General features: G+C 40.7%; 1 pseudogene; it reads left to right on the top strand.

The window, feature by feature from the left end:
• The first annotated feature begins 2,285 nt into the window (after positions 1 to 2,285).
• Positions 2,286 to 2,921, top strand: LOC147459449 (uncharacterized; annotated as a pseudogene).
• The last annotated feature ends 8,137 nt before the right edge of the window (positions 2,922 to 11,058 follow it).

The raw sequence follows: 11,058 nt of genomic DNA on the forward strand, positions 1-11,058 counted from the left end.
TCATCCATGGTAACACAGATGGCCCTTTCATGAAGCTAATGAGGGTTTTTAAGGGCTAATGGGGCTTTCACACGTAGGAAATTTGTTCACACAAAAGAGAAGGTTCATGAAGGGGGTCATCCACGTTAACACAGACGACCCTCTCATAAAGCTAATTAGGGTTTATTTAAGCTAATGAGGCTTTCACCCGCATGAAATTAGTTGACACGAAATCGAAGCTTCATGAAGGGGGTCATCCGCATTAACAAAGATGACCCTCTCATCAAAGTTATTTAAATTTATTAAAGCTAATGAGGCTTTCACACGCAGGAAATTCCTCTCATCAAGTTAATCAGAGTTTATTAAAGCATAAAAATGTTTCCAAGCGAGTTCACACGCAAGAAATTAGATCACACGAAAGTGAAGGTTCATGAAGGGGGTCATCTACATTAATGCAGATGACCCTCTCATCAAGCTAATTAAGATTTATTAAAGCTAATGAAGCTTTCACACATAGGATATTCTTGTCATCAAGCTAATCAGAGTTAATTAAAGCATAAAAATGCTTCTAAACGAGTTCACACGCTTAAAATTAGATCACACGAAAGCGAAGGTTTATGAAGGGGGTCATCCGCGTTAATGGAGATGACCCACTCATCAATCTTAAAGTAATGAGAATCACATCCTTCTAAACGAGTTCTCACAAAGGTTTACACAAGGTGGAAATTGTTACCGGAGTTGTCCTTGAAGGGGGTCATCCATGTTAACGCAGATGACCCACTCATGGAAGCTGGTGCACTTATCAACATCTTCATTTTGTATTGGCTGTTTAAAAATCTAAATGATCTATTTTTGACAAACTTATTGGTTTTGTAGGTTTTGTGAACAAGGTATGGCTCCCAAGAAATGAGTGCGAAAGGCAGTGAATATAAAGAAAGGTTGGTATTAAGTTTTTTTTAATGTGTTATATCTTAAATTTCAATTTAAACATTGACCAAAACAATGGATTTGCACATTTTTTGTAGCAAAAAAGGGTTACTCACTCAGATCTGGACATGTGTATCAAACTTTGAGTGAGGAAGTGCAGTCTAAGACTCCTGCACCTTCCCATGATGTGGTCAATGATCAAGATGAAGAGCAACAAACTACTACCATGCTGTCACCTTGTGCTCCAGTTATTGTCTCCATACACAAAATGTTAGCCAATCACAATTTGAGAGGCATGATACCACTAATGATGTGGGAGTTGGGCATACACGACTTCTTGGACAATCACTTAGTTTGGGATTGTTAGGTGATGTGTTTTCAAAATTCTTTGTGAAGCGCAATATCCCTCCTCCATTGATCCCCTTGTATAGATCGATTCCTAATGAGGCAATCCACACAATCTTTAGCCAAATTGAGGCATTTCTTGATTCCTTTGATAATCATGGCTATGTTGATGCATCTGCCCCTTTTTGGGTCTCTCTCACTCGCCCTGGAAGCTCTGTCTACTTCGATGTGACACAACTAGATTTTCAAGAGTGGGGGCCAAATTGGGTTCTTCAACATGAGACATTTGAGACAGAAATTGAAGGAATAGAGTGGGAGGATCTCAAAAGTAAAAAAATTCTAGTTTGGGATGGTAATCATCGTGTGAAAGCATGGTTTTCATGTATGCACGAAGGTGATATACTTTAAAGTGGCTAAAGTTCTTTTTTTTATTATGGAGAGAGATTCATTCTAAAATTGTGTACGTTTCTTTATTGCTAGATTGGTCACACATTCCATCTCGCCATGTGCGTGTAAGGTGTCAATTTTTGGTGATTGACAAGAAGCAAGAAGGAGAGTTGTTATTGGCTTTGAAGTCTCAGAATAAGTAAGTATACTTAAATTCAAAAATAGTAGGTACTAATTTTGAGTACTAAAAATTGGATGATTAGTACTCAATGATTATTTTTTAATCATTGAGTACTAATCTTCATTGAAAAAATATGTGGTTTTTTATAGACACGGTGCGCACAAGTGTAACTCCTACGCTATAATGTGAGATATTTATGTTTCAAAGATTTGGATTGGCTGACAAAACTTCAATACTAGAGTATTTGGGTGAGGATCTAAGGAAGTGGGCTTCAATGGAGTTTAGCTTGGAGCGACACACTAGAGAGCAATGGTACAATACTCTTGCTACTATTTTAGGCCAACTTGTTTGGAAGGTAATGGTTAAGTTTACTTTTTTTACCAAATTTTTAAGTAGCACACTATAGTTGTCAATGAGCATAGAGGATTTCAATTTTTTGCAGACCTCTTTTGATGGTGCACTGAAGATGGCTATAGCTTCCATTGATAGACATAGTCTAGGCTTGGAGGAGTATGTTGCAAAGTGTGACAAGGCAAAAGGAACCGTGGAGCAAACATTTAGAGATAGAGCATACAAAATGCTCACCATTGCAAATCAAAATAATGGCAATGGGTTCTTTCAGCTCGTCTTCAAATATGATTGATCAAAGAAGGGTATGGTTGCTCTAACAAAGGAAAAGCTCTACACTCTGGCCACCAAGTCAACTATTTATTATGATATTGTTTTTATAAATAGGAAGACGGAGGTGTTGCATATGCTTGTGACAGGAAAGGTGAAGGATGTGGAAACTATAGAGATGTTTGGGGACTCCAAAATGACATTGTTGCACATGAGAAAGGAACTCTATTGGGAGGAGCTAATAGATGAGTCTGAGACTATTGTGTTGGGGATTTCAATTTATGATTATGTGCACACAGATGGTTTTGGAAAGTGGGTGAAAGAGCAACTAACAATGCATGTACGGTGGAGTTTTCATGAAGTGTGGAAAGATCTTTCTAAAGTAAAGGAGGGAGAAAAGCAACCTGGTGTTGAGCAGGCTGCCAAGGGAATTGTATATATGTATATTGTAATCCACAATTTGACTTTGGAACACCATTTATGAATGCATGATGTAAAAAATAATTTGAGAGCTACTTGTTTTTTTTTTTTGGTTATTTATACTTGGGTGGATCCAACAATTCATTGGTGAAGGTCTCATGGATGAGGAGGGAGAAGTGGTGAAAGATTGGGCAAATATTAGTTCCAAGGACACTATGTATCCTAAGACATGGATGGAGAGAGGTGTTTCTGAATGGGAACTTGAGAGATGCCCTTGGTGGTTAGACTATCCACTTGGACAAGTGCCTCCAAGTGAGGAGCACTCATGGAAAGGTATTTTCTCGTTGCTAAACCATGCAGAATTTTGTATATGTTTTCAAAGATAAATCTATAGGGACTCTTAACACTCACTACTTGATTTTGTCATCCGGTTATATGTTTCATAGAGTTTGAAAGCATTGAGATAACTCACACTGAAATTCATAGAGATTCTCTAACTCATGAGAACTCTCCACCAGCTTCACCAGAGCCAAATGTAAAGCTACCTTAGTACAACAACCTCCACCTCACACCGAGTGGCTACATCTACCTCATCTCAGCTTGTGCGTAAGAGGTGCACAAAGCGACAACTTGACACTTTGCATAATGTTCAAGAAAAGACCACAAGTAAGAATGATTTATCATCACAAACATGTGCTTGAAAAACTAACCTTATACCTTTTTTGGAATTTGTTGGCAGATGATGAGTGTTTGTCACAAATTTTGGATATTTTTGTTGGATGTGGAGGCCTAGGACATGCATCTCGAGAGCTGAAGAGGCATTATCTAGGGATAGAGGATGATGTTGAGCTGGTGAAAGAATGCCTTGCAGATTTTGCATGAGATATGAGAGAACAAAAAGCTACCTTTTTTGGATTGAAAAACTACTTGTTTTTGGTAACAAACACTCTTTTGAGGCAACTTTAGATTTTGTACCTTTGAAGGTTTTCATAACTTATTTCTCTTGTGTGTGTATTTAGTCATTCTTAACTCTTAAAGTTACATGTATATGATGGTGGTTACTGTGTGACTGAATATGTAGCATGGATAAAGACCTTTTTCTTTACAAGAGACTTGCTTCTGTCTTAGTGCTTATGTTTGTGAAGGATATTTAATGTCTTTTTGGTTATAGTTTTTTATCTATGTTGGGTTATTCCTTAATCTTATTACATTGCATATAGGATGGTAATTGTTGCCTTGGGACATTTGGAGTTTGAAACAAAGGGTTGTGTTTATCTGAGGAGAGTCCTTGCTTATATTTTGACTTTTGTTATTTGCAATATGATTAGGTTGGCTTGGATTTTGTTGGGGCTCCCAATTATACTAAATGTAGAGCTTAATAGACTGAATAAATAGAAGTGGTTGATTTTCAATAGAAATGTTCTTGTTCTATATATCAAATTTTTATTTTAGAGTTAGCCCTCAAAGTGAAGTACCTAATGCTAGATTGCACCTAGTTCACTCCTTTAGGAATTAGGGATGTCATATGGAAAGGAGAACATACATGTCATCCCTCATCATGTGTTTAGAGTGGAGAAAAGCTCACACAAAAATTCCAACTGCCAAAAAATCTCATTGAAGTAAGCTCGCAAAAAAAATCCCCCGATGGCAAGTTTAAGCATTGAAGCATGGCTCTTGGTTGGATTTGCATTTTGTTGGTGTAGGCTTTCAACTTCTCTACTAACTCAGAGAAGATGGAGCTCTTGCACTTTGCACTTCACACAATGAGAGTGTGTGTGAATATGTGTGGGAGAGTATACCCCCCAAGCATGCCCCTAGCTTCCTTGGTCGACCCCCCCTAGTAGCTCATGCTTGAAGCTCATTGGACCTCTGCAAGATTGACCAATCACATGCAGGATGCATTACAAGCATCAAGGGTAGTCTTGGGACAAATGTCCCCCTTTCCCCTTTGACAGAGGGGACTTGATAAATTCAAAAAAAAATTAAATCCACTAAATTATCATTGGACTCCTTAGAAGGCCAACCAATAGGCTTTAAGCACACCATGAGGGCAACATGTGGAGGAGCTTGACAAGTGTCCCTTTTGCTTTCTTTATACCAAGCTTGTCTTGTGTGAGGGTGTGTGTGTTCTCTCTCTCATCCCCCTATCTTTAGGGCTCGCCCCCTCTCTTGTAGGGATGCGATTAACTTTTTGGAAACCTTACCCCCAAGCACCTTAGTCATCAAGCATGGGTAGTGTTCCCACAAGCACCTCAGGCTCCCTAGTCGACAAGCACCATAGGCACCTCAAGCATCTTAGTCATCAAGCATGACAAGCACCTCAATCATGACAAGCACCTTAGTCATCAATCACGACAAGCACCTCAAGCTTGGACCAGGTTTCCACCTCAAGCTCAGCCCTAGCTTACCTAAGGTCAAAGGACTTTTTAACACTAACGGAGGTCTTTAATGAAGCTAACCCTACAGTCTTTGAGTTCCATTAGCATTGCTCTTTGATAGAACGTCTCCCATTTGGACACATTACCTTTGGTCTCATGCTGATATGCATCTAAAGCACATACCTATATTCTAACCCTTGTTCCCATTTATTCTCCCACATTAAATGATTAATTTAATATGAGAAAATCATTTGGGGTTGGTTATATATTAGTTTTTATGACATGAAACTATCACAATCTCTTCTGCCATGGTCTATGCTATCACACCATATGCATCTGTACACAAATCCTTCTTTGCTTTGGGATTTTGGTCCAACAGGTTTCCCTTTCTCTTCAAGGCTCATCAACTTTAACTTCATTTCTTGCATGCCCTTAACAAGCTCATCAAGCATATAGTTATCACCTTTTGGACTCACACTAACAAGATTTGGAGGAGTCTCCGACATGTTGGAGGTAGAAGTAGCACCATTCACCACCATCTTATCTCTACGGCGTTGCCTCTTTGCAAGCAATGAGACCGCGTCCTCAGCCTCTTTTAACTCATCCTTTAGACCCTATTCTATATTCTTGTCTTCAAGGAGTAGCTCTAGCTTTTCTTGGAGCTTAGAGCCTCCAGCTTGAAGGAACAATTCAATCTTTTCACTATCCAAAGTGGTTCGCTCTATTCCTGAGAGCTGAGAATAGCGCCGCTCAAACTTTCTCAACAATTCGGTGATGGAAAGTCCTTCTTTTGGCTTCACAACCCATTCCAAGAAGGTCATTTTTCTAACTCTTTCAGATTCCTCCATGAAGTATTCCTCCTTTAGGGATAATTTGAATTTCTCCCAACCTTCTCCATGTTCCTCCTTGATTCCCCTTACATGGTCTCTAATCTCGGGGACCACAACAAGCTCAAAATTGCAAATCATGTCCACCTCTAGAGCCCGTTGTGGCTCCATCTCCTTTACATAACCACAAAGAAACTTTGTGAAATCTTTCCATTCAAATTGCTCCATTTTTTTCACAATATCTTGAAGGTCTCTGGTTGCTAACACCTCCCTTCTTTCTAGAGCCTATTGTTGTTGCATAAACATTGCGATTGCTTGAAACATTGGCATTGTCCCTTGATCAAAACGCATGCCTTGTTTCTCTTGCTGATCCATAGCTTTAATTATTTGTATTTGAACCTTTGCAAACAAGTTTTTTAACCCCCACCCCAGCTACTTTGTGTCGGGTTCACCAAAAATGTCGAAATAGGTGGCCGGCTGCCAGTGTGGAACAAGGGATTCGGTAGCCAGGGGTTATATAAGGGAGGTTGGGCGGTGAATCCAACCATGGCATTTCCCTGGGCCTCTCATTGGTATTAGAGCTAAACTTAGCCAGGCAAGGGCGTGGTCTTTTGCTTTTTGCATGTGCATACAAGGGCACCATGGAGTTCACCTCTTGTAAGGTGGGGACAAAGACGAAGGGGACCCGTGTGCAGAGCCTCTTGAGGTGGAGGGAGAGGGTGGGTCAATTGACACCAAACCTGGCATTGTGAAGCTTGGCGAGTGCGTGAGGCCGCGAGCAGGCGAACTCGACTCTGCCGCTCACGTCGAGGAGAATTGTAGTGCGCAGCGGGTGCACCTTTGCCCACTCGGCGGCCTGATGCGCCATCGCTGCTGTGTTGAGCTTTTTCTTTCACACCCGGCACCCAAAGGCCCTTGGCCTTAGGGAAGATTAACCAAAAAAAAACCCTCCTTAGGGCAGGTACCCACGGTTGCAAACCTGGAAAGGACCTCGGCAAGTGTCTCACCTTGGCACATCGGACAACCACCACTAAAGTTGCAAAGCTTGGGCAATTGCAGAGGTTTGGCAGTTTGGAAATTGCAGAGATTGGGTGACTATTGTCGGTTTTCCACAAATGTCTACTTGCATAGTCATTTGAGCGGTACTACTTAAAGGCTTGAACATCAAATTTGTTTAAAGGAAAGCTCAACGGAGCGTGTTTGTACTGCAAATGAAACATGGTGATTTTACGACAAGCTTGATATCTTGGATTTTCAACTTTTGACGACCATACGGTTGCAGGTATCATTAGCCCAGCCACCTACCGACATCGGTGGTGCATACTACGGCTACGAGGTTGTTTTTGGAATCAAGGTATTCTTCTTTCTCTCTCACACACTGCACAGTGTTTCCATGGATTCGGATATCAACATGACCTTTGATTTCGAGCACAATACACCTAATCCTCCCAATGATGGCTCGCAGCTGGATACTCTCACGGAGGGTGCCCGCGATGCTATGGGAGGAGATGACGCTTATGAATTTCTCGATATCTCGGGGGGTTCACTATGTGTAAAACTACCATATCACGTGCGTTCAAGACATGTTTGTAAAACCCCTTATTTGTGAATTTTTTAAGGAATAAAATGTACCCTTTTCTTTTAAAATCTGTAAGTTTTTTTCAAATTTGAAAAATAGTATCCCTTCTGTATATATGTTTATGTAAGTTTCAAGAACTTTAAATACCCTTCTGTTGAACTCACGTGATAGGTTTTATTTTTCTTGGTTGACCTACCCGGGCTTGATATCCAAGAATTTCAAGCACACATCTCAGTAATGGAAACAAATTTTGCTTCCCTAAATGAAAATGTCAGTAAATTATCCACTTTAGTGATACAATTTATGCAGGAGTAGGCCAAGGGCCTTGTTGACACACACATGCATGAGCATGTTGCCGATCAAGGGCAAGGCCCTCCTGGTCATGGACAAGGTCCATCTTTAGATTCTTTGCACTCTCTCACTACGAAGGGGGTGGATGAGTTGTTGAAAAACACCAAGCCACCAACTTTTAAGGGAGAGGACCGAGACCACAATAAGGATGCAGTGAATATCTTTCTCAGCAAGTGGGATGGAATTCACGCCTTGCGGTGTATTCCGGATGCAGTTAGAGCACTGCAGACAAGTCTAGCTCTTGAAAGCAAGGCCTACAAATGGTGGATGTCTCTCAAGGAGAAGAATATCATACCACAGAGTTGGGCGGCCTTTGAGGATATGTTTTGAAAAGAGTTTCTGCCCATGAATGAGGCAGATAGAAATTGGACGGCTTGGGACACATGTTCCATGCACCAACACCTCTCATTGCTTGAATATATCTCTCACTATTAGGATGTTATCCTCAAGTTGGAAGGGCTAGAAACCTTTCAACAAATACATGGGTTTATTCGTGGTCTGACGCCAGAGCTTAAGAAGCATGTCAAGACTCAGGATCCTAAAACACTTGACGAGGCCATAGTGAAAGCCCACATTCATGATGATCCAGATCAAAAGAAATCACATGGTACTCACATTCTTGCAAATAAACATGGTAATACGCGCACACACAATGGGCACAATAAAAAAAAAATTATAGTAGCAAATTTTGAAGTAGCTAAAAACCCCAAGGGGTCTTGCAGTCCTCTCTTACCTGAGGAATTTGAGAAGGCTAAAATAGAGAAGTTATGCTTTCAATGCTTGGGAAGTGGCCATGGAAAAAAGGATTGTCCCAAGGGGAAATCTGTTGTTCACGGCAAGGAGAAAGCAGTGCACACGGTGCAGCTGCTGCCTCTTGAGTCTTCATCACGTTTCTCCATGGTGGAGGTAACACACACCGAGGTGGTGCATGAATGTTGTATCACAGCTTCCATGTGGCAATAGGCCTTCATTCCACATGATCCCTTCAAGGGAACAAGGTGTATACCTTGATAGATGACGGTGCTACTCCCAATTTCATTAACTATGGATTAGTGAAAAAACTCAAATTGCCCCAAACTTCGAGTTCCCACCGCTACAAGGTAGCAATGATGAATGGTTATGATGCCGAAGTATAGGATACTCAAGTTAGAGTTGTACCATTGGAAATACAAAGCTATTCCACATCCTTGGATTTCTAAGTTATGAATATGGAGCAAACAAATTTGGTACTTGGTAGAGAATGGTTGCATAGCCTAGGACCATCATTGAAGCGTAGCTATGAGCACAACAGTCTGATGTTTGAATCCCATGGCTCACATGTGTTCTTGTTAGGAGATAAGGATGTGCCTTCCTCACCACTGATATGTACAACAAAGCTTATAAATCTCACTTCTGATAATGAAATAGAAGAAGTTTTCGTATGTTACTAATTGTGTCATTTTATTTCCAATGTTGAATTTGTTGAACATTCCTCAACGTCGCATGCTTCTCTCTCATCTCTTCCAACAATGGCTACTTCTCAACAAGCAAAGGTTTCTAGTCAGTTAAACAAATTATTAATGGAATCTCACGATGTTTTTCCTAATGATTTGCCATCAAGATTACCACTGACACGATCTGTGTAGCATAGCATCGACGTGGTTGCAGGCAGTAAACCAGACAGTAAACTACCCTACAAAATGAGTTATTATGAAGCTGTTGAGGTGGAACGTCAGCTTTCTGACTATCTTAGCAGAGGGTTTATTCAACCAAGTTCTTTACCATGGGCTTCTCCTATCCTATTAGTGAAGAAAAAGGATGGTAGTATGCGCATGTGTGTATACTACCATGGATTAAATGCGGTCAATGTTAAGAATAAGTACCTATTACCACGCATGGATGAGTTGTTCGCGACAAGCTCACTTATGCTCGTATTTTTATGAAGATAGACTTGCGGTCAGTCTATCACCAAGTACGTATTTGACTTGTTGATATACCCAAAAGTGCATTCCGAACAAGGTTTGGACATTACGAGTTTTTGGTTATGCCTTTTGCATTAACCAATGCGCCCGCAACATTCATGACACTCATGGATAGTGTCTTGAGATCGTACTTGGACAAATTTATTATCGTTTTTCTCGATGAATTTCTCGTATATAGTGCTTCTGAGGAAGAGCACTTGCAACATCTAAGGCAGGTGTTTGAGTTGTTACGAATAAATAATTTATATGCCAAAGAATCCAAGTGTGATTTTCTCAAGGAGGAAATTCACTATCTTGGACATTTTGTCCCGTCTACTGGGTTGCACATGGATCAATCCAAAGTGGATGCCATTCGTAGGTGGCCTTCTCCTAAAACTCTGGAAGAGTTACAGATTTTCTTGGGATTTGCAGGTTTTTATCGAAGGTTCGTTAAAAACTATGCTAATATTGTTGTTCCAATGATGGACCAACTGAAAGGCAAAGCAAAAACGTTCCAGTGGGGGGGCACTCAACATCATAGTTTTCATACACTCAAGGATGCATTAGCTATAACTCCTATTCTAGCTATTTTGGATCCTTTGAAGCCATTTATTTTGGAAACTGATGCCAGTAATCGTGCTATTGGAGCAGTCCTTCTACAAGAGGGGAGGCCAATTGCATTTGAAAGCAAGAAGCTTGATTCAGCGTAGCAAAATTATTATGCTTACAAACGCGAACTCTATGCAATAGTGTCTGCCTTAAAGACATGGCGAAATTATTTGTATGGAGCTCAGTTTGAGATTGTGTTTGACCATGAAAGCATAAAATGGTTTACACAACAAACAGACTTGAAGGGTCGAAAGGCCACGTGGGCTGAGATCCTTCAGGAGTATGACGCAAAGCTCCGGTATGGTAAAGGACGATACAATGTGGTGGCTGATGCTCTTAGCCGTATGCCTGAGATCAATTCACTTTTGTTCACGAGACTTCGCAGTGAATTTTTGGATTCTCTGAAGGGCAAATATGAGCATGATGACGCATAATCCAAAGTGTGGAGCCATGTGCAAATGAGGGATCCTTCTCACTCCAATGCTGGTAGTGTGTCGTTAACCTTCACACATAGTTC

The sequence above is a fragment of the Adiantum capillus-veneris genome, chromosome 4 (genome assembly GCF_014529385.1).
Source record: "Adiantum capillus-veneris isolate H3 chromosome 4, ASM1452938v2, whole genome shotgun sequence".
Lineage (NCBI taxonomy): Eukaryota > Viridiplantae > Streptophyta > Polypodiopsida > Polypodiales > Pteridaceae > Adiantum > Adiantum capillus-veneris.